At 41.3% G+C, this 21,681-nt stretch overlaps 1 long non-coding RNA gene across 1 annotated transcript in view; it reads left to right on the top strand.

Annotated features, from left to right (window-relative positions):
- The first annotated feature begins 3,818 nt into the window (after window positions 1-3,818).
- Window positions 3,819-21,681, top strand: part of LOC137438888 (uncharacterized) — a 36,131-nt gene continuing 18,268 nt past the window's right edge. Inside the window, exons 1-2 of the long non-coding RNA XR_010986812.2 lie at window positions 3,819-3,908; window positions 5,063-5,197. This is a non-coding gene — a long non-coding RNA (uncharacterized LOC137438888). The remainder of the gene's footprint in view (window positions 3,909-5,062; window positions 5,198-21,681) is intronic.

The following is a 21,681-nucleotide window of genomic DNA, read 5'->3' as shown; positions in this document are numbered from 1 at the left end:
TTGGGATTACATGATGCAACGGGCATTGTTGGAATATGTCAAACAGGACAAGGATATAGGGGCGGCAATAGGATGGGATCATATAGGTTTAAATTAGAACAAGATATGTACCTGGAAGGTGTGCAGGGATTTTGGTAGGATTTGGAGGTAGCTTGTGTGTGGATAGGTGATTGGTTCTGGGAATGGTGCAGCACAGGCATGATGGTCCGAATGACCTCCTCACTCCTGCACCAAAGTTCTTTGTATATCCTTGTAAGTCTTTCACGAACCAGCTAACCATCCCTGGCGTTCGACTGGAGCCTATTCGAGCATTGATCAGGGTGTCCCGAAATACAGGCTGTCTCAAAATACATGGAACCCATGTCACTGCTAATAATTCTGCCAATATTAATGTTCTTGTTCTTTTTTTTCAGATTTGAAGAGAGGAGACCATAACAACTAATAATTATCAATCAAAATGCCTTGGACAAAGGAGGAAAAAATATTTTGCGTCACTACTTATTTGGAGACGAAATCATTGAAAACGGTGCAAGCAAAATTTCGCAGGAACTTCAACTTCAACAACTATCCCCAGAAAAACCAAATTTATCGTTGGGCACACAAATTTCAAGCCACTGGATCAGTAAACAACCTCAACAAGAAGGCAGAAACACCCAGTTCTGGCAGGAAGCTGACTGCAAGATCTCCTGACAATGTGAATGCGGTGAGACATTCTGTCGGAGGGAGCCCGAAAAAGTCCATCCGAAGACGTAGCCAAGAGCTGGGTCTTTCACGTGCGGCAGTACAAAGAATCTTGATCAAGGATCTTCAGCTGTACCCATACAAGATCCAGATCAAGCATAAACTCACACCAGCTGACATGGCAAAACGTGTTGTGATGTGCCGGTGGTTCGAGAACAAGATCGAAAAGGATCCTGACTTTCTTGATGATGTTTGGTTCAGCGATGAAGCACACTTCTTGCTCTGTGGGCATGTCAATAGCAAGAACAATGTGTTCTGGGGCACACAAGCCCCAGACGAGGTGCTTCAGAGGCCCTTGCACTCTGTGAAATGCACGGCCTGGGTGGCCAGTTCAAAACATGGCATAAGCGGCCCGTTTTGGTTTGAAGACGCAGACGAGGAGGCAGTCACTGTCACAAAGGAGCATTACATTGTGGTGCTCAACAAGTTCTGGAGGGGACTTGGGAGACGTCGTGGCGTGAATCGAGATGTGCAATGGTTCCAACAAGATGGGGCAACTCCACATACAGCCAACATCACGATGGAGTGGCTGGACCACCGATTCCCTGATCGGCTGATCAGCGGGCGCCGCGAACCCGAGTGGTCTCCGCATTCACCCGATCTGAACCCCCCAGATTTTTATCTCTGGGGGTTCTTGAAGGACCACGTGTATGAGAATCGTCCTCAATCCATTTCTGAACTGAAAGTGGCCATCACCCAGAAGATTCGTGCCATCAGGAAGGAAGAGTGTGTCAGGGTGATTGACAACTTCGCTCGTCGGCTTCAAGTGTGTCTAAGGCGCAAAGGCGGTCATTTGGAACATGTGCTCTAATAAATGTATCCTTTGAGCTAGAGACCTCAAATCTTCAGTTTTTTTATTGTTATCATATCAGCTTCCAGGAAATGTAATCTTTTTTGGAGTTTCTTGTCTGAGTAATAAATTATTATCATGTTAATGGGTTCCATCTATTTTGAGACACCCTGTACCTTACCTCCTCTGAAAGAGAGCTACTACAAGTCATTGAACAGTCGATTTATAGCGGTACTTTGTTGAATGCATTATAATACTAGTGGGGTATGCTTATACATTGTGTAAGCAATGACAAACCGTGCTTCGTACGTAGTTACATAATAAATAGAAGCTTTATGATTTCTAGGCGAGCATCACCGACCTGCTGCTGGATACCAATTTTGGGTTTTATCTAATTATTTTACAGCCGCGTTTACGGTTTTTACATAGGTTTTAATTGAGATTTTTATTTCACAGTTTGCAGTTATAGAAATTTTCAAATGCTACATTTCGATATATTTTTTTATGCATTTACGGTTTTTAACGTAAATTTTCATTTACGGACGCTTTTTCTTTTTTGTTCATTTTTGGACATTATTGTCATGTTTATTTCATCCCTGGTGTTGGCTTAGCGGTTAGGGTGCTGGCTTGGGATCCTAGGATCCTGGGTTCGAATCCCGGTCGATCGCTGAATTAATGCCAGGGGGGTTGACTCAGCCTGTCATCCTTCCGAGGTCGGCAAATTGAGTACCAGCTTGCTGGGATGAATGATCCTGGTGTGTACCCCGGCTTAGAATAGGTACACCGTTTCCCTGCACATCGTAAGAGCGTGACCAAGGGTTGGCGTCAGGAAGGGCATCCGGCCATAAAAACATTGCCTCAAACAGGGAACCATGATTGCCATGGGGCCCGCAAGGCTAACCCCCGCTCTAGCGGGGAAAATGGCCTTAAAACGATCATTCATTCATTCATTCATTGTCATGTTTATTTCACAGATTACAGTTATGGTTATTTACAACTTTCAAATGCTAGATATCAATAGAGGCTTTTTTTGTTTGTTTTTTGTTTTTTTTACAGACGCGTTTACACTTTTTGCCATAAATTTTCATTTACGTATGCTTTTTGATTTTTCATTTATGGGCATTATTGTCATGTTTATTTCACAGTTTACAGTTATAGAAATTACAACTATCAAATGCTAAATACGATTGAGGTTTTTTTTCTTTTTTCTTATGGACGCGTTTACAGTTTTTAACGTAAATTTTCATTTACGGATGATTTTCTTTTTTTTATTTGTGGACATTATGCTCATGTTTATTTCTGTTTGCAGTTATAGGAATTACATTTTCAAATACTAGACATCGATAGCGGGGGGTTTTTTTTACAGACGCATTTACAGTTTTTAACGTAAATTTTCATTTACGGATGATTTTCTTTTTTTCATTTATGGACATTATGGTCATGTTTATTTCAGTTTGCAGTTATAGGAATTACAATTTTCAAATGCTAGATATCGATAGCGGGGGTTTTTTTACAGACGCATTTACAGTTTTTGACGTAAATTTTCATTTACGGATGTTTTTCTTTTTTCATTTATGGACATTATTGTCATGTTTATTTCACAGTTTGCAGTTATAGAAATTACAACTATCAAATGCTAAATATTGATTGACGTTGTTTTTAATTTTTTAGCGGACGCGTTTACAGTTTTTGACGTAAATTTTCATTTACGGATGATTTTCTTTTTTTTCATTTATGGACATTATTGTCATGTTTATTTCACAGTTTACACTTACAGAAATTACAATTTTCAAATGCTAGATGTTGATTGAAGTTTTTTTTTTAAAGAAGGTGTTGACAGATTTTTTTTACGTCAATTTTCCTTTACGGATACTTTCCGACGGTTCTGTGATTTTTTTTCTCCCTGGTGTACCAGTTTTGATGTCCGTCGGCACGCCGAATTTCAGCTTTCTTCAACATCCTGAAGTTACCGAGCATGAATATCAGTCAGTGAGTCAGTGATTAGAAAGAGGTGTATATATTAGATATTATAATGACATTTCCTTTGCAGCATGCAAGGGATGTGGTGGTGGAGGGGGCGAGGGGAGGGGTAGGTGACCAGATATTGTTCGCAGCAAAAGTCCCATTGGATGAACAATGGCAAATGGACGGATCTTCCGTCCCCACCGTGTCGGAAATGTCAAAAATGAAGGATAACATCCTGGAGTATCGGGGTGTGCTGGAACGCGTGCCACAGACAAGGCCATCCTGCTTTGATTTCATGCTAGCAGCATGACGTCATGCAGTCATTCCCACCTTTCCTCAAATGGTTCGTGCATCTTTGGTTCCATCGTTCGTCACGGGTCTCAGCCAGATGGTGCAATCCTCATGTCAGCGGGTATGAAATCCTATCTAGTTTGGTTTGAACCACTTTTTAAGGAGGATGTACTAAACCTGGTGTCATTTGTTACTCAATATTGTCCCTTCGTGCCATTTTGAGCAACGTTTTTATTTTTATGTTTTTACTCCTGCCTGTCTGTCTGTTTGTCTGTTTGTCTGCCTGTGAATAGCGGTATATATGTGCGGTTGTGGACGATTCGGACGAAACCTGGTGGACAGATTAGGATTTTTATTTTTATTTTTATTTTAAGTGATTCGTCATCATTGAGAAATAGGGCCACAAACTATACATAATATGATATTTCAAAAAGTTGGGGACGAGTTATGACAAAACTTGGTGGATGAGCTGCTTGGATGACGAGAACAAGCCGATTACATTTTGGTTCAGGTCCGAATCCAGATCCGACCTATCAGTGGGATACAAAACTTGAAACGTTCAGCCTACAGGAGGTGTGCTCTCTACCTCGTTCTTCATCTATTGCTCAATATATAACCTGGCTCAATAATGTGTTAAGTTGTGCAAATTAGGCATTTACAGTACCCATTATGTTATATGACGTCACAGTCACTCGAATTGGGACATCCTGCAAATCGATCATTTGAAGTAGATTTGCCCTAAGTGAGGATCCATGAATTTCGGCCTTAGCTCAAAGGTGTGTTTTCATTTGACAACCTTGTTTCGGGTATCCACGGAACTACACGTCTTTAGGAGGAGGAGCGGGTTCAGCGTCATCACAATGTGTTGTTATTGCTATTTGTAAACGCCATTTTGTACAAAAAGAGGAGTTCCTCAATGGAGAAGCATTGTTGCCAAGGGCAACGGGTATGACTATTTTGAATGGTGGTTCTTTTTTGTCTTGGGGGTTCAGGTGAGTGTGTGTGTCCCTTTGATCAAACCTTTGCCACTGAGTTACATAACCACGCACTCTCATACCTGAGCTAGCGGAGAGAAGCAGGGAATACACATCAAACAATGAAGCTTATAAATGCTAACTTGCATATTTACCCAAAGGTTTGCAACATCAATTCTGAGGACAGATGTGTGCCTGGGTCCATGCCCGTGAATTATGGCTCCAAACCATCTAACGCTCCGTGTTCATCTTCATTAGAGGAAAGATATGCCAAAACCGCACATGCCTTTGTGTATTTCAGAACCCATACTTTCTTTACTGACCGACATCTGGAGCGGCATTGCCGCCCGAGGCCTGTAAATCGTGGACCAACGTTACTCATCCAGATCGCAAAGATATAACACAGGAGTGATGGTTCCTGCACACCACACACCGGGTGAGTAGGCCTATCCAGGATTGTAATGCTCCACTGTTTCTGTTTGTGTCTTGGACCATTCGAATAGGCGCCGCTGTGACCAAACGTTAGTCCAAAACGAAAACACGACATCGAAAGGTGTCAAAATCCGACTACAAGACTCATTTTCAACACCTGTACCTTTTGTCAACTTCTCCACTTTACCTATTCTTGTATCAATTTCGTTTGAGGATATGAGTTCCGCAGCTCAGAGAAGAAAACTTAGAGAGTGAGGTTGGAATATAATATAGGGATACAAGAAGGACGTGATGAGTTTACGTTTTGTATCTCAAAATATAACCAGCTTGTCATTGTCACCAAACCAAATCATGCACCAAGTTTCGTCCAAATCCGTCCATAACTTTTTGAGATATCCTGCTATGTATCGTTTTTGGCCCTATGGCTATGTATGTATCTATATGCTATGTCTATGCTATGCTATGGCTATGGCTATGTATGTATGTTTGGCTATGTATCGTTTCCCAATGGTGAAGAATCACTTTTAAAATTCCAGTAGCCGGATCCGAATGCAGATCTTCACCAAAATCTAATCATTTCGTCCTTGTCACAAACACTACCTCTCTACCAAATTTCGTCCAAATCCGTCCACAACTTTTTGAGATATTTTGTTCACAAATGGACAGACAGACAGACAAAGGGACAGACAGACAGACAAACGGACAGACAGACAAACGGACAGACAGACAAACGGACAGACAGACAGACAGACAAAAGGCCAGACAGACTGACAAGGGTAAAAACATAACCTCCATCCACCTTTGGTGGCGGAGGTAATAAGGCACGAGTTGGGATCTGAAGTTTCAGGGGGTATAACGCCCCCTGGGAGCCCCCATAATCCGAAATCGAAAAATCGAAGCCCTGGCGATTGTGTGGGCTACCCTCTTGTGTTCACGTGTCAGGTTTCAATACAATCAACCAGGTGATAAGGGAGGAGTAGCAGAAATAACAAAATGTTAATGGGTGGACGGACAAACATCCGGACATCATGACCCATTTTCATATCTTCGAGAATCGAGATGAGATGATCGAAAAACACAGTGTGATAAAAATCGCACATAGCCCCTTGATTACACGCGATAAAACTGTTTAAATTTTTTTTTTAAAGGTGGGGAGACTAATCCCGGGCACCCAACAAAAGCATGAAAATTGATTCAGGGACATCACTGAAGGGACACGCATTTTTATTTTTTTGGTATACAAAGTCGAGGCTCGTGTAAGACCAACACAAAGACATAAACAGAAAACACGTAAACCATATAACAAAGGGAGCGGGAAACAGAAGGGGGAGAGAGAGGGAAGCACATCAACAGTCGAGAACGGACACCGGTAGATCTGTGGAAGGGAGAATGCTGGGAGGGAGGGAAACGGTATAACACAAATGAACACTAATAGGAGTTTCAGGAAAGAAAACGGAACTTGAAGGAGGTGAATTTTGGGTGTATTAACGGGGGTAGGAAAGATCAACGTTTTGGATGGGGGAAGATAAGAGAAGGTGGTGAACATCTGTTTTAAAGACCTGGAGGAAGGAGTGGGATTGAAGAGAGTGAGGGAGTTTGTTCCAGAGGCGGGAGAAAAGAGGAATGAAGGAGTGAAGGTGAGCAGAGAGTCTTGATTTTGGCAATTTCACCATAAGAGGGTTGCTGGCAGTTCTTGTGCGTCCTGCAGGAATATTTGGGAGACAGAGCCCAGAGAGAGCTGGGGGAGCAAGGCTGGAGAGGAGTTGGTAGAAGACAGAAAGACCACCTACCTGCCTGCAATGAGAGAGAGGAAGGCCCTCAGAATCAGCTTCATCGTGGGAGATTCCAATGATTCTGAAAGCTTTGGTTTCTGCAGCGTGAAACCGAGCTGGGTGTGAGGCAGGAGCACCAGCCCAGAGGCGAGAGCAGTACTCCATCAGGCTGTGGATGAAAGCCTTGTATGTGGTGAGGAGCTCAGGTGTGCCAAGGAAGGACTTTGCATGACGGAGGATGCCCAGTCGGTGACTGGCTTTGGAGGCCAGCTTGGAAATGTGGTTTTCCCATGAAAGATCATGACAGACTTGCCGTGAAAGACTTGATACTTGACTTGAGACTTGACTTGAGACTTGTCCTGAAAGACTTGAGAATTGCCTCAAGTGAATTATAGTTATTGACATCTCTGCTATAGACCCCTTCAAAATAGGATTTAAAAGACGAGTACACCCGTTCCCAGGAAACCTAATATTGTTTTGTAATAACATGAATATTATGCTACTGTATTTAGTGTTGTTATTATGTTTGGTATTAGAAGCGGCTTTAGGAAAACACCACGATAAAGCTATCTTAACACGGATATACACCTCAACACGCAACCCCATTGGCGGGGAACCCCCCATTGGGGAGAGGGAGGAGAATTAAACCGCTACAGCTTCCGTCATGTGACCCCTCAGTCTCTCTGTCAAGTTTCGTTGAAATTGCATAAGTAACAACTAAATGTATTGCGGTCAAAAATCGTCAGACAGACAGACACCAAATTGCGTATTTTAGTGTGATGATTGAGAGGGAATAGTCGCTGGCATCATGGAGAATGGTAACTGCGTGCCGGACTTCCAGCATGCTTCTGTAGAACAAGGGGACCGACCAATGTTACATAAACTCTGTTGATATCAATTATAAACAGTTATTCATCAAAGCTGAGTTTCCCGGCTTCCCTAAGTAGGCAGTGAACAAAGGGCTTTCCACAAAAAATCAGTGTACAACTGCCTGTTTAATGAGAGGACTCTGGGCTGGAGCCAGTGCTTTCTTCCCACAAAAAAAAGTTAATAAAAATATTTTGGGGTTTTTTCTTAAGAATAAAAGCTGGGGCCTGTAGTGCCATAAATGTGTGCCATAGCAATGATGCTGCAAGGTTGTTTATTATCAGAGTTTGACCCCAATAACAAACCTGACTCAATAAACCTCTCCATTTCAGTAATTGCTGCTGAATTTTAAGCATTAATAATTCCCATTTGTTTTTTTGTTTTTTTTTCAATTTTGAGAGCCAAAAATCCCCTTCATGGTGGATCCCATGTTGTACCCATCCGAGCTGCCCAGGCAGACTATGGGTGGACTGGATCAAGGCAGAGACATCCTCATCAGATTGAACGACTGCACAAACATCATCCACATTGGCGATTGTCATAAACCGGATTTGCCACTTGTCGGGGAGAGAAACCATGAAGTTGCACATGCAGTGGAATAAGCAAAGGCTAAATGGAGAGCGAATACAATGGGGCCAGATAAAGGGCATGCACCCTTGCCGAATGCCACCACAAACTGAAAAGGCCCGACATAGAATCTTATTAACTTTGAGCAAACTTTAAATGTTATCATACAACAATTGAATGTGAGAGATAAAATTCTTCCCCAAAAAAATCAAAACCCCTTAAAACAGAAAAAAAGTCAATGGTGATCAATCGTATCCAAAGTTTTTCTTGATCTAAAAAGTTCAAGCAAATATTTATTTGTTCAAAAGCACATATAATGAGTTTAGCTCTCGCCACAAATAACGATGGAAGTGTATGGTCAGGGTACCAGCATCAGTTAGTGGACGGTAAATATCCCACAGTGTCCTTCAAGAAGAGTAGTCAAGCCTTCGCTGGCACCATGAAAAAATTCCAAATCCCTGCCCTCACTACAAACTGTACTAAGTCGAACGTCAGGCCAGGCCAGCCGGTTCATGAAAGACGTGGGCCAAGCTACCCCTGGCCAATCCCCCAAGAACATGGGAATAATTGTGGCTGCTAATGAGAAGAAGAGGTTGATGACATATCGGAACACGCTGCAAACGTGGTTCGTTCCACAACATTATGCTCTCGCAGTTCCAGATTATCCTAATAACACCTTCAGTGGATGATGGACTGGACGAGATTCTGGCCACCTCGAAGTCCAGACTTGACAATATGCGATAATTCACTTTGGGCCATCGTGATGGAGATTACCAAAATAGAAGGCTATTGGATGTTGAGGATCTAAAAACAACTATTAGGGATTGCTTTTTTATAATATAAAGCATTCAACGTGGAAGCAAATGTCCAAAGAAACATGGAGACGGATCAAGCAATGTGGTGAGAACGGAGTAAACAAACAGATGTGCAGTAACCTCACTGCATGGGGACTTTACACCCACCCTGAACATCTTTGATTGGCTATACAAAACATGTGACAAGTCCCCGCCAATCAAAGACCCAAGCGATTCCAGAGGCTTCTCTTTACTGTCAAATGCAGATATGTTTTGTGAACTCTATAGACAAACAAACTTTGTTATTCGGCATAATTAAAAGGGCATGTGCCATGGAGAATTTGAGAGAGGCGAGGCGAAAATTGCAGCCACATGCCAACAAACCTTTGCGCGAGCAAGCTAATGCCCTCTAAGCAATGGCAAACAGACCATTCCCAGAGAGTGCTCTTTGCGGAAAAATCAGGGAAACAATTTCAGGCATGGAAATTCAAACTTTCTGCATCTTGCACCTCTTTTTGATGCCATGCTCCACTTTATTTCCTACCATGATCTAAAAAAGACATCACTGTAATGATTGAATAAGTTGCTTTGCCTTGCGAATGATGTACTGCATCCCAGAGCATTGCATCCTATGAAGGCCTTAAGGGTGTAGTACTGGTGAAAAATTGAGAAAACTACATAGGTACCTTTGAAAGGCCTTTACACAAAAACAAAGTCAAGTTAAGATCTAATTTTCAGTTTTTCTTGAAAGATATAATCTTGGCTTTAACTCAGACCAGTTTCAACGCTTCTTTGTCATATTACATGCATATAATTTGCATAAATTAGACCGTCAATAAAAAACAAGGAAAAACAAAGAACACATTTCTACTTCTATCTTCTATGTCACCTATCATTCTTTTCACACAAAACTTGGTACATGTATTATACATGTGTTACTCTACTACCTGATGAGAGGATTTTGTGAAATTATGTCAAATGTTCACTAATTAGCTAATTATGCCAATTACCAGATAAAACTTAGTTGTCCTTCAATAAATCCACAATGGCTACTCCTATAAACAAAAGCCTTCATCATTTAAAGGAAGTGATATTCTGAATATCCTGTCCAAATTTCAGCCCAAAGGAATGATGCATTTCCCAAGTTATAACAAATTTCATGCAAAATATTATATTGAATTGAATTGAAATTTGAATTTTTCAATAATTAGGGGTACTTCTATGACCTCTAATAGCATGATTCTTGTTTATAAGACTATAAGGAAACTGTTCAGCTAAAAAAACAAAAAAAATCACCTGTTCACCAGTACACCCTTAAACCGGTCTTATGTTTGGTTTAATGGTCGTCTATGTATAAGGCACAACAATAAAGCAGGATGCAAAATTAGAAGGGAAGGAAAGAAGATAAAGAGAGAGAAGAAAGAGGGAATGTTAGAGTCACATAGTGGATTGTGGTGTAGGGAAAAGTGTTTTTTCCTTTTTAGGGAAAACACATTAGATAGACACCAAACTCAGTCACACCCTTTTTACATTTGGAGTTCACCCCTCTAAGCCAAGCAAAAACTATGGCACTTAGATGGAATTTGTTTCGAAAGCATTTAATTTGACATATGTATATTTCAAGTTCCAGCTAGTGTCAATATATAGTCCTCGAGATACGAGCGCCAACACATTTTGGGCGGACGGACAGACGGACGGACAGATACCAACGAGAATTCGAGGGTTTTCTAAATAAAACTCAAGAATGTGGAAACGGACGTTGTTGAAATTTGGAACATATTACCTCAACGTACAAAGCATTTACTTCTGAAATTTGCAGCCGATTTCGTCCAGTGGAAGCCAAGAAACGTATTTTCAGGCCCCATGTTAAATCTGCATACAGAGAAACGATTCCTTATACTCGTATAAAGGGAGGGGCGCTTTGCGCTTCCCTTGATTTGCAATTTGTTGTATAAACTAAACAAGGAGAAGTATCGAGAGAGTAGAGAAATATGCAAGGTTATCAATTATTGGTACGTTTATTTCGTTAGCGATCACATCTAGGAGCCTTGCAAGTAACATCCTGTACCAAATGCTGGGAGACATCCGTGTAATACTACACCATTCCTCCTTCAGAGCAAGTGCAAGTTCAGTGGAGGATTGTACTCTGTTGGCTATGGCCTTCAAGAAGAGGTCCAAACGAGTCCCAGGGTGGTTTGATGGGTTTTCAAGTCTGGCCTCTGTACTGGCCATTGTCGATTTTCAACATTCTTGTCCGTGAACCGATTCTAACAGACTGCAAGTACTGTACTGCAAAGTGTGCTCTCGTGCTTTTACAAGGGCCCTCACCATATAGCATTTCATCAAAGCTAGCAATTCAAACTTTGTCCACAATTTCACTCCAATACGCCTTTATAAATCACATGCTGATTTGATGGGAAGAAACATAGATGCAAACTGGTCTGGAAGGTTAATTTCAGCTTTGGCTGCGACACCAAATACCTGTGATGCCCATAAACTCGACCGTATTTATCAAGTTCACCAGATATCGATAGAGGTAAGGAATGCCATAAGAAAACTTTCAGAAGTAAGTGAACAAGCTTGGAAAAAAATCATGTCGAGTGCTACAAGTAAGGTTGACTGAGATTGTACAGGACAATGCTGCGATGAGTGCGGAATCCACCCATGCGTGGTGTTCCAAAAAAAGCAGATGTCGTGTGGAAAGTTTTGCGAGAGATAAAGTTGTGGAAAGAGCACCAGAATAAAACTTACAAATCCATAATCCGAACCAGAACAGTCACAGAGAGCAGCTGAGAGACGAGAGATGTTTCCGATGCAAATCCGAAAGCCCACCCATGATCAACTTGAGAAGCGTAAATTGTTGAGCATGCAGTTTAAAGATCTTGTACCGACCTTTTCCCACAACAACAGAAACAAAGAAACAAAGATGGTTAAAACAGACACAGGAAGATGAGAGTAGAAAAAACCCAAAACACTAAGGCCGTTTGAATATAATGGATGTCAGCAAAACAGAGAGTCGTTTTTCTCCAATCTTTTCGGCCCTGCCAAGTCTCTCCATCATGGCGTTGGCGTTGATGATCACATGCTGTAAAGGATGGTGTTCGAGCTTCTGGATCCCCTGTGGATGCGGAAAAAGTTTCCTGCCATGCCAATGAAAGAGAAAGAAGGATCCACTTTCAGAAGTATAAACCCACGGAGATTGCAGCTGTGCAACTTTGTGAGACTTTTCAATAGACAGAGGGGTCGACGGGACAGATCTGTATCTTGTCTCCATCTATCCGACCATATCTGTCTTGTCCACTCACAAAACATCAAGAAGACCGCAGCTTGTTGCCATGGACAAGAAGATTACACAATTTGAGCCTCTGTCCTTCGAGCTGCAAACCATAAACGCTTGAAGACGGGTTCAATAATTCTCACCTGTCGCGGGGCCTTACTCCCACTGAGCTCACCTGCCACCAATTTGTACCAGAGATCCGGTCCTTAAACCCCGCATCACCTCGAGCACTACAAACACCCACCTGGTTCTAATCCCACGGCACGTTCCACGATTCTCAGCAATGCGTGAAAGAGATGCAAGTATAATCAAAAGAGGGGGAAAAAAAGAAGCAATTCAGCTCATCAAGCCCCCATTGCATTCCCTTCCCAGAATGCTGCATTCCCTTCCTAGCATTCTTGCGAGACGCCGGTCATGACCCACACACAGAAACAACTGACATAAGGAGGGAAGCATAAACAGTTAAACACTTAAGTACCCGACAGGCAACGCACTCAGAAGAAGGACCACAGAGGCAAATAAAGAGTGGATGTAAAGGAAAGATGGTTGAGAAAACAGCTGTATTCAGGAAAACGTGGTCGCCCAGAGCCAACAATGTCAGAATGCACCTCTAATGGTGCCTGGAACCATCCCACTCTAGTGCAATCTTGAAAACTGCAGTGGTTTGCATGACTGTTGCATTTCTACAGTTTCCCACAGTGTGTCAGATGCTTTGCAATCCATGTCAGATGTTCTGCTTATTGGGAGGTGTTTCATCCCAAAAAATTTTCCATTGCAAAACAGACCAGAGAGACCATCGTGATGGATATCTTCATCAGCGTAGTCACTACTTTGAGAGACAGCCAAGCTGTACGGATTCTTGCGAAATGACCCAGGCACAACACTGCAGCTTGTTTTAATATACACCCACCTAAGGGGCCGTATATTTATTATGTAGGCAAAAGTAGGCTTGTTTTCCCCCTTAACCCCCACTCCCCCCAAGTGTGCTTTAACATGCCTTACACCTTCCCTCCCATTACTCCCATCTCCTCCAAACATTGTTTTCCTTCTCTTCGTCATTCTCCACAGATGCTTGGCAATCTTTGCACTTTGCACTCCAACACATCCATTTTCTCAATTTAGCTCTCCTTGGTGCATTCGTCACATATGGGTGGCCTTCAATAATTTGAACACTCCATGGCCCATCCTTAAGTATCAAATACTTCAAACGGAGCAGACTTTGTGTTGTTATAATTCTTATAAACCATTGAATGCCGTGTGAAGGATGGGGGGTTAAGGGGGAAAATAAGCCTACTTTTGCCTACATAATAAATATACGGCCCCTTATGTGGGTAGATAAATTTAATAAAAATATTTAAAACAAGCAAAAGCAAGCAAAAAAAGTAAAAGAAAAAAGCAAGCAAAAACAAGCAAAAAAAGCAAAGCAAGAAAAACAAGCAAAATAAAAAAGCAAGAAAAAAGGCAAAAAATACAAAAGCTAAAAAGCAAGCTAAAAAGCAATAAAAACAAGCAAAAAGCAAGCAAAATAAAAAAGCAAGCAAAAAAGGGGAAAAATACAAAGGCAAAAAAGCAAGCTAAAAGCAAGAAAAACAAGCAAAAACAAGCAAAATAAAAAGTAAAACAAGCAAAAAATCTAAAGCAAAAAAGCAAGGTAATAAGCAAGAAAAACAAGCAAAAACAAGCAAAATCAAAAAAGCAAGCAAAACAAGAAAAAAACAAGCAAAAAAGGCAAAAGAAAAAAGCAAGCAAAAAAGCAAGAAAAACAAGCAAGACAAAAGCAAAAAAGTAAAAGCAAAAAAAGCAAGCAAAACAAGAAAAAAAGCGAAAGAAAAAAAAGCAAAAAAGCAAGCAAAACAAGAAAAACAAGCAAGACAAAAGCAAAAAAGTAAAAGCAAAAAAAGCAAGCAAAACAAGAAAAAAAGCGAAAGAAAAAAAAGCAAAAAAGCAAAACACAAGCAAAAAAAAGGAAAAGCAAAAAAGCAAGCAAAACAAGTAAAACACAAGCAAAGAAAGAAAAGTAAAAAAGCAAGAAAAACAAGCAAAAAAAAAACAAGCAAAAATAATTTTAAAAAGCAAAAAAAAGCAAAACACAAGCAAAAAAAGAAAAGCAAAAAGCAAGCAAAACAAGCAAAATCAAAAAAGCAAGAAAAAAAGGCAAAAAAGCAAGCAAAAAGGCAAAAAAACAAGCAAAAAGCAAGCAAAAACCAGCAAAATCAAAAAATCAAGCAAAACAAGCAAAAGCAAAAGCGCAAAAAACAAGCAAAAACAAGCAAAAAAGGCAAAATCAAAAAAGCAAGCAAAAAAGCAATAAAAACAAGCAAAAAAACAAGCAAAAACCAGCAAAAGTGAAAAAGTAAGCAAAATAAGCAAAAAAAAGCAAAACATGCAAAAAGGCAAAAAAAACAAGCAAAACAAAAGCAAAAAAGAAAAGCAAAAAAAGCAAGCAAAACAAGAAAAAAGGCAAAATAAGCAAAACACAAACAAAAAATGGAAAAGCAAAAAAGCAAGCAAAAACGCAAAAAAAGCAAAAGCACAAAAGCAAGCAAAAGAAGCAAAAAAGCAAGCAAAACAAGCAAAAAAGCAAACAAAACAATTAAAAAAACAAGCAAAAGAAAAAAAGCAAAAAAAAAAGCAAAAGGAAAAAAGCAAAAACAAGCAAAAAATTCAAAATAAAAAAAGCAAGCAAAACAGCAATAAAAACAAGCAAAAAACAAGCAAAAACCAGCAAAAGTGAAAAAGCAAGGAAAAGAAGCAAAAAAAGGCAAAAAAGAAAAACAAGCAAAAAACAAAAGCAAAAAAGGAAAAGCAAAAAAAGCAAGCAAAACAAGCAAAAAAACAAGCAAAAAAGCAAAAGAAGCAAAACACAAACAAAAAATAGAAAAGCAAAAAAGCAAGCAAAACAAGCAAAAAAGCAAAAGTACAAAAGCAAGCAAAAGAAGCAAAAAAAGCAAGCAAAACAAGCAAAAATGGAAACAAAACAATAAAAAAAACAAGCAAAAACAAGCAAAAAAGGCAAAAAGCAAGCAAAAAGCTTGTTTGTTTTTTTCAAAAAAAAAGTATTTTTTCTGCTTTTTTCCAAAAAGGTTGTTTTTTATTTATTTATTTATTTTCAATGAAGCGAAAGGGCAAAAAACCATTTTCAAACAAGTCAAACAAGCAAAATGATGCAAAACAAAGTCAAACTTATGAGACAGCTTGGAACAACATGTCGCAGATTGTTACTGTACACCACATAGGATAGTTTAGACATCCCACCTAGTGGGGCATCCATATATTATGTAACGGTGCGGGGTGCGTGGCCATTTGATGGTGTAACTTAGCGTTGCGGGGAGTGTCAATAATTGCCAAAAATGTGTTGCGCAATATCTGGATGCCCCCCGATCAGTGGCTTCACACACCATCTATGTGCAATCCATGCTGTCGGTCTTTGAATCCATGTTCAAATGTCCTCCAATGTTATTAGAACATGGTGGCACTGCAGGCAGGCAAGCACTTTGCTCTTCTGTTTAGACAAGTTAAACTATTCTATAAAGACCTAGTAGAGACCAGTAAAAGGTGGTCTTTCTGTCCAGGTTAAAGTCTGATGGGAAATAGAGACAAAAGCATCCAATCATCAATCGCTATTCTTATTACATCAATACCAAAGATCAATGTTAAGGAAATCAAATGGAAACACCATGAACGAAATGCAACTTTTCACATCCTCTTGTTCTGTAAAAAACAAGACTTCCAAATATTCCATCAATATGGTACGTTGACTTCCAAATTTTTGAAAAATGGGAGAAGCACTTCTGAATTGTGCATGGTTCCACACCTCATCCCAGGCCTTGGTAATCCAGTACGCAATGTCCAACAGGTCGACCTTCTTTCATGAGTGCTGTACAAGTAGAAGTCTTATCATTCTCCATGGCACTAATCATGTGTCACGGATCCAGTTTGCTTTATGGTCTTCATTCACAGCTGTGGGTCTGATAGAGCTTTGTCCAGGAACAGAACAATCAAACACATGTCTTTCAAATTACAACAATGGAGATCCAACTGACGCATCGATCGCTCAATTTGTTCTGATGATTAGTGGGGGATAAAAAATGGCGTCGCACGTGTACGTCATTGTCCGCAGGGGAGACCAACTTCACTGCCATTCAAGCGACCGTAGACCAGTAGGATATGCCCTTCGGTCATTATGGCCCCCAATATTAGTGAGTAATTAGGAGAGATCACCAGAAAGCTGTGATTCAACAATGAAAAGACGCGGCCATTTTTATTTTACAAGAGGCCGTAAAACCTGGGATTACCCAGACAATAGATTTTATGGCTGATGTTTGTTACCTGTGGGTTGATTACTGACACCTGCCTAGATTAGTAGTCGCTGGTTAAAGGTATAATGTTAAAATCAAGGGACTGATAACTGTACCTGAAAGACAACAGTGGTGATAAACAAGAGTTCGCATAACAGCACCAGGGTTCAAGCCCCTGCCTCAAACCTTCATTTTGTCATAGGTTTCCTGGTCTATATGACATTGAGACCCTAAATCCGCATGGACGGATCTCATCTGAAATGAGATCAATGAGAGGACTTTTCCACCAAAAGGAACCTTTGTTTGTTGGGCAGCTCAACTGTCATGGACAAATCTCATCCTGCCATTAGGTAAGTGGATATTTGTAGCACCGTTACACAGGTGGTAGCTGAAGGTCATTGCATGTATAAAATGGAAGGACCCGACCAAAACCGGTCATTATGAGCAGGTGGTCATGGACCCAGGTTTGACTTGATATGACATACACTACCGGTCAAAAGTTTTAGAACACTTCAATTTTTCCAGTTTTTATTGAAATTTACGCAGTTTAATGTCTCAATGTATTCTGAAATTAAGCATAGAACAAATAAACAATTGGAGATAAAAATAAATCATAGAATCATTTTGTTCCAAAAATTTTAATTTAAATCTTTGACTCAGCAATGTGGCCACCTTTTGCAGATATAACCGCCAGACACACCCGTGGCATTCTTTCTACAATGGAAATCAAATATTGTTTGGGAAGTTCTTCCCAACACTGTTGCAGAAGTTCCCACAAATGTGTTGCACTTGTCGGTTGCTTTGCTTTCACCCTTCTGTCCAGTTCATCCCAAACCAGCTCGATGGGGTTTAAGTCTGGAGACTGTGCTCGCCATTTCATGATTTGAAGCCAACCGTCTTGTTCTTTTCCTCGAAGGTAGTTTTGACATAGCCTGGAGGTGTGTTTAGGATCATTATCTTGCTGTAGGATGAACCCCTGACCAACTAGGCGTATACCAGAGGGTATTGCATGGCGCTGCAAAATGCTGTGGTAGCCTTTTGGTTCAGGGTGCCCGTCACTCTGTGCAAGTCGCTGACTCTGGATCCAGCAAAAGAGCCCCAGACCATCACGCTTCCTCCTCCATGTTTGACAGTTGGTGTCACACACTGAGGAACCATCCTTTCGCCTACTCGACGGCGTACAAAATCCCTGCGTGATGAACCAAAGATTTCAAATTTTGATTCATCGATCCATAAGACCTTCTTCCAGTCTTCAGTAGTCCACTGGCGGTGCTTCATGGCCCACTGGCCCAGGCAAGCCTCTTTTTCTTATTTTGCCATCTTAGCAATGGCTTTCTTACTGCCACTCGACCTCTCAAACCTGCAGCTCAAAGTCTTCTCTTCACAGTTGAAACTGAGACTTGTTTACTTCGACCAGTGTTAAGCTGTGCTTGAAACTGTTGTCCTGTGAGCCGCCTATCACGCAAGCTGTTGACTCTCAGAAACTTGTCTTCTGATTCTGTTGTGGCTTTGGGTCTGCCAGACCTCTTCCTGTCAGAGTTTCCTCCAGTTTCCAATATACTACTTCCTGCAGTGCAATATTGTCCAAATAATGCTTCAGAGGGATGTAATAACAGTCTGTTCCAATACTGCTTTTATACAGACAGGGGGTTTATAATCAAGTAATCAGCAGAGGTTGGGACACCTGTAGGAATTGTTTGCATCAACTTTCAAGGCTTAATTTACTTACTTTGCTGCAGAACAGCTGTAAGTCGTTAACCCATTACTTGTTCCCTGAAGAAGGCCTTTTTTATAATATAACTGTGCAATTTACATTATTTTCCCGTTTTTGCTAACCTAAACTTTTTTTTTAACCTCAAGCAGTTGACTGCTTACCTTTGTACCATTTCAGGTTATTCACTGGACATTAAACTGCGTAAATTTCAATAAAAACTGGAAAGATTGAGGTGTTCTAAAACTTTTCACCGGTAGTGTATATCTGAGAAAGTTGGTGGGTTAATAAACATCATCTGATACTGTCTGCTTTATCCTGTTTGCCAAACATCCACCACAACAACAACAAAAACTAGGGTCAATACCCTTGGCACTCACCTGGTAGAATAAACAGTAGACTGCACTGAGTAAAGGTATTTTAAACCAATTTCAATGGTTGCTAGAAGACAGCGAGGCATGTAGAATCATACTAACATAATCATAAGACTTTAAACAAAGAAACAAATAAATACCTATTTTGGGGGTACCAAATAAATACCTGATATAACCATAATATGTCCCTCACGGCCCGATTTATTTAATGCTGTGAACAGACTTTGGTACAACACGGGTGATTAAGGTTGTGGTGAAGTTTCATCAGAATCATGTGTGTACTTTTAGAGAAGAAAGCAAATACCTATTTTGGGGGGCAACCCCCCTCCCCCCGTAAAACTCCTAGGGTCCGATTTTTTTTAATGCCGTGAACAAACTTTGGTATCAAGAGTGGTGAAAGTTGTGGTAAAGTTTCATCTAAATAGTGTTTGTACTTTCAGAGAAGAAAGCAAATATCTATTTTGGGGGGTCAAACCTGGACCTACTTTGACCCCCCATAGATCCGCTTAGACTTCGATTTTCTTAGTGCCGTGAACAAACTTTGGTACATCATGGGTGATGAAGGTTGTGGTCAAGTTTCATCGAAATAGTGTGTGTAGTTTAAGAGTAAAAAGCAAATTCCTATTTTGGGGGAGTCAAACGTGGATCCACTTTGACCCCGATCGACCCACTTCGACTTCGATTTTCTTAGTGCCGTGAACAATCTGCACCATTGCACCATCCTGCAACATCTTGCATCATCCTGCCCCATCCAGCACAATCCTACGCTATACTGCACAATTTTGTACCATTGCACCATCCTGCACAATCTTGCACCATACTGCACAATCTTGCACCATCTTGCACCATTGAACCATCCTATGCCATCCAGCACCATCCTATGCTATACTGCACATCATGCGCCATACTGCAATTCCTGCACCATTGCATCATCCTGCGCCATCTTGCACAATACTGCACAATCCTGTGCCCTACTGCAAATTCCTGCAAGATCCTGTGCCATATTGCACAATCCTGCGACATCCTGCAAAATCCTGCGCTTCCTGCACATTATTGTGCCATACTGCACCATTGCACAATCCTGTGCCATACTGCCAAACACTGCACATTCCTGCACCATACTGTACAATATTGCACCATCCTGCACAGTACTGCGCCATCCTGCAAAATCGTGTGACATACTGCACAATCCTGTGCCATCCTGCACCATTGCACAATCCTGCACCATCTTGCGCCATCCTGCGTAACTTCCCAGAATGCACTGCACTGTTGAAATCATGTTTGCAGTACCACACACCGAGCCTCAGGTTCCTTTGGCCACGAAAAATCTTTATGTCATCATCAGCATCATCTTGTCTCCGGAAGTGCAGGTAGTCCTGTAAATCTCCGGACTGCACTATGGATGGTGCTTGGTTAATTTGTTGGTTGGTGCAAGATGGAGTGCTCATAATTAGTTGACGATCAGTGCAATTGGAAACGCTCATCCCACCAAAACTTGTCTCGGCCCTGTATGAAACTTCAAAAGACTGAGCATCCACAACATTCCGGGGAAGACTGTTCCAGTCTTTGACTACCCTCTGACTGAAGAAACTTTTCCTCACGTCTAACTTACACCTCGGCACAAAGACTTTTCAGAGTGGACCGTTACACACACACCTTAAACAGAAAGGAGTAAAATTTAATATTTAGCAACATATTAAACACTGCAATCCACATCGAACAGCATGGAACATCTCAAACACCTCCTCCACATTTCATGGTTCCATATAAGCTTTCCCAATATCACTCGGCTTGTTGGCCCAGACCAAATCACAATTTCTGCGGTCGCAACTGTTACGGAAACATTCTCTGGGAACACCAACAGTCGCTTCTGATCGGTCACCACCTCCCAATCCCTGGCTGTCACCAACACACTTCCCCACACACATTCTTGGCTTACTCACATCTTTCTTTTTTTTACCTGCAACGTGCTCCGCATGGTTGTTGTTGTTGCTCAATTTTTTAAATGTGCACCCATTGGTCAGACAGCTGCCGTGTGGACGTATCCCACCCACATTTGTCGCTTGACTCCATCCACCACTGCCATGACAACCAAACGGAATAATATGTCCGCCATCTTGGTTTTATAGTGGGTCTAGGCCATCAGGCTTGCAGGCTTCTTCTAATTACACACTGCCCAGGTTTGTTGCGTCAGATTTCCATTGGCTTTGTTTGGGTCGATTGTTGCTCACGTCACGATGAGGTACCCCAAAAAAATTCATCATTAAGCGGCTTTCTAAAAAAATACCGTCACGTAATTTTTGAATGGTCCCATATTTGGTTGAAACAATCTGTGACCGTGTGACGAATCAGCTCGTTCTGATATAACCATGGGGGTCCTATATAACCGTGGGGGTCCTGATATAACCATGGGGGTCCTAATATAACCATGGGGGTCCGGATATAACCATGGGGGTCCTGATATAACTATGGGGGTCCTGATATAACCATGGGGGTCCTGATATAACCATGGGGGTCCTGATATAACCATGGGGGTCCTGATATAACCATGGGGGTCCTGATATAACCATGGGGGTCCTGATATAACCATGGGGGTCCTGATATAACCATGGGGGTCCTGATATAACCATGGGGGTCCTGATATAACCATGGGGGTCCAGATATAACCATGGGGGTCCAGATATAACCATGGGGGTCCTGATATAACTATGGGGGTCCTGATATAACCATGGGGGTCCTATATAACCGTGGGGGTCCTGATATAACCATGGGGGTCCTGATATAACCATGGGGGTCCTGATATAACCATGGGGGTCCTGATATAACCA

This window comes from Myxine glutinosa, chromosome 13 (genome assembly GCF_964187855.1).
Source record: "Myxine glutinosa chromosome 13, kmMyxGlut1.1, whole genome shotgun sequence".
NCBI lineage: Eukaryota > Metazoa > Chordata > Myxini > Myxiniformes > Myxinidae > Myxine > Myxine glutinosa.
This window is presented reverse-complemented; position numbering and strand designations above follow the sequence as displayed.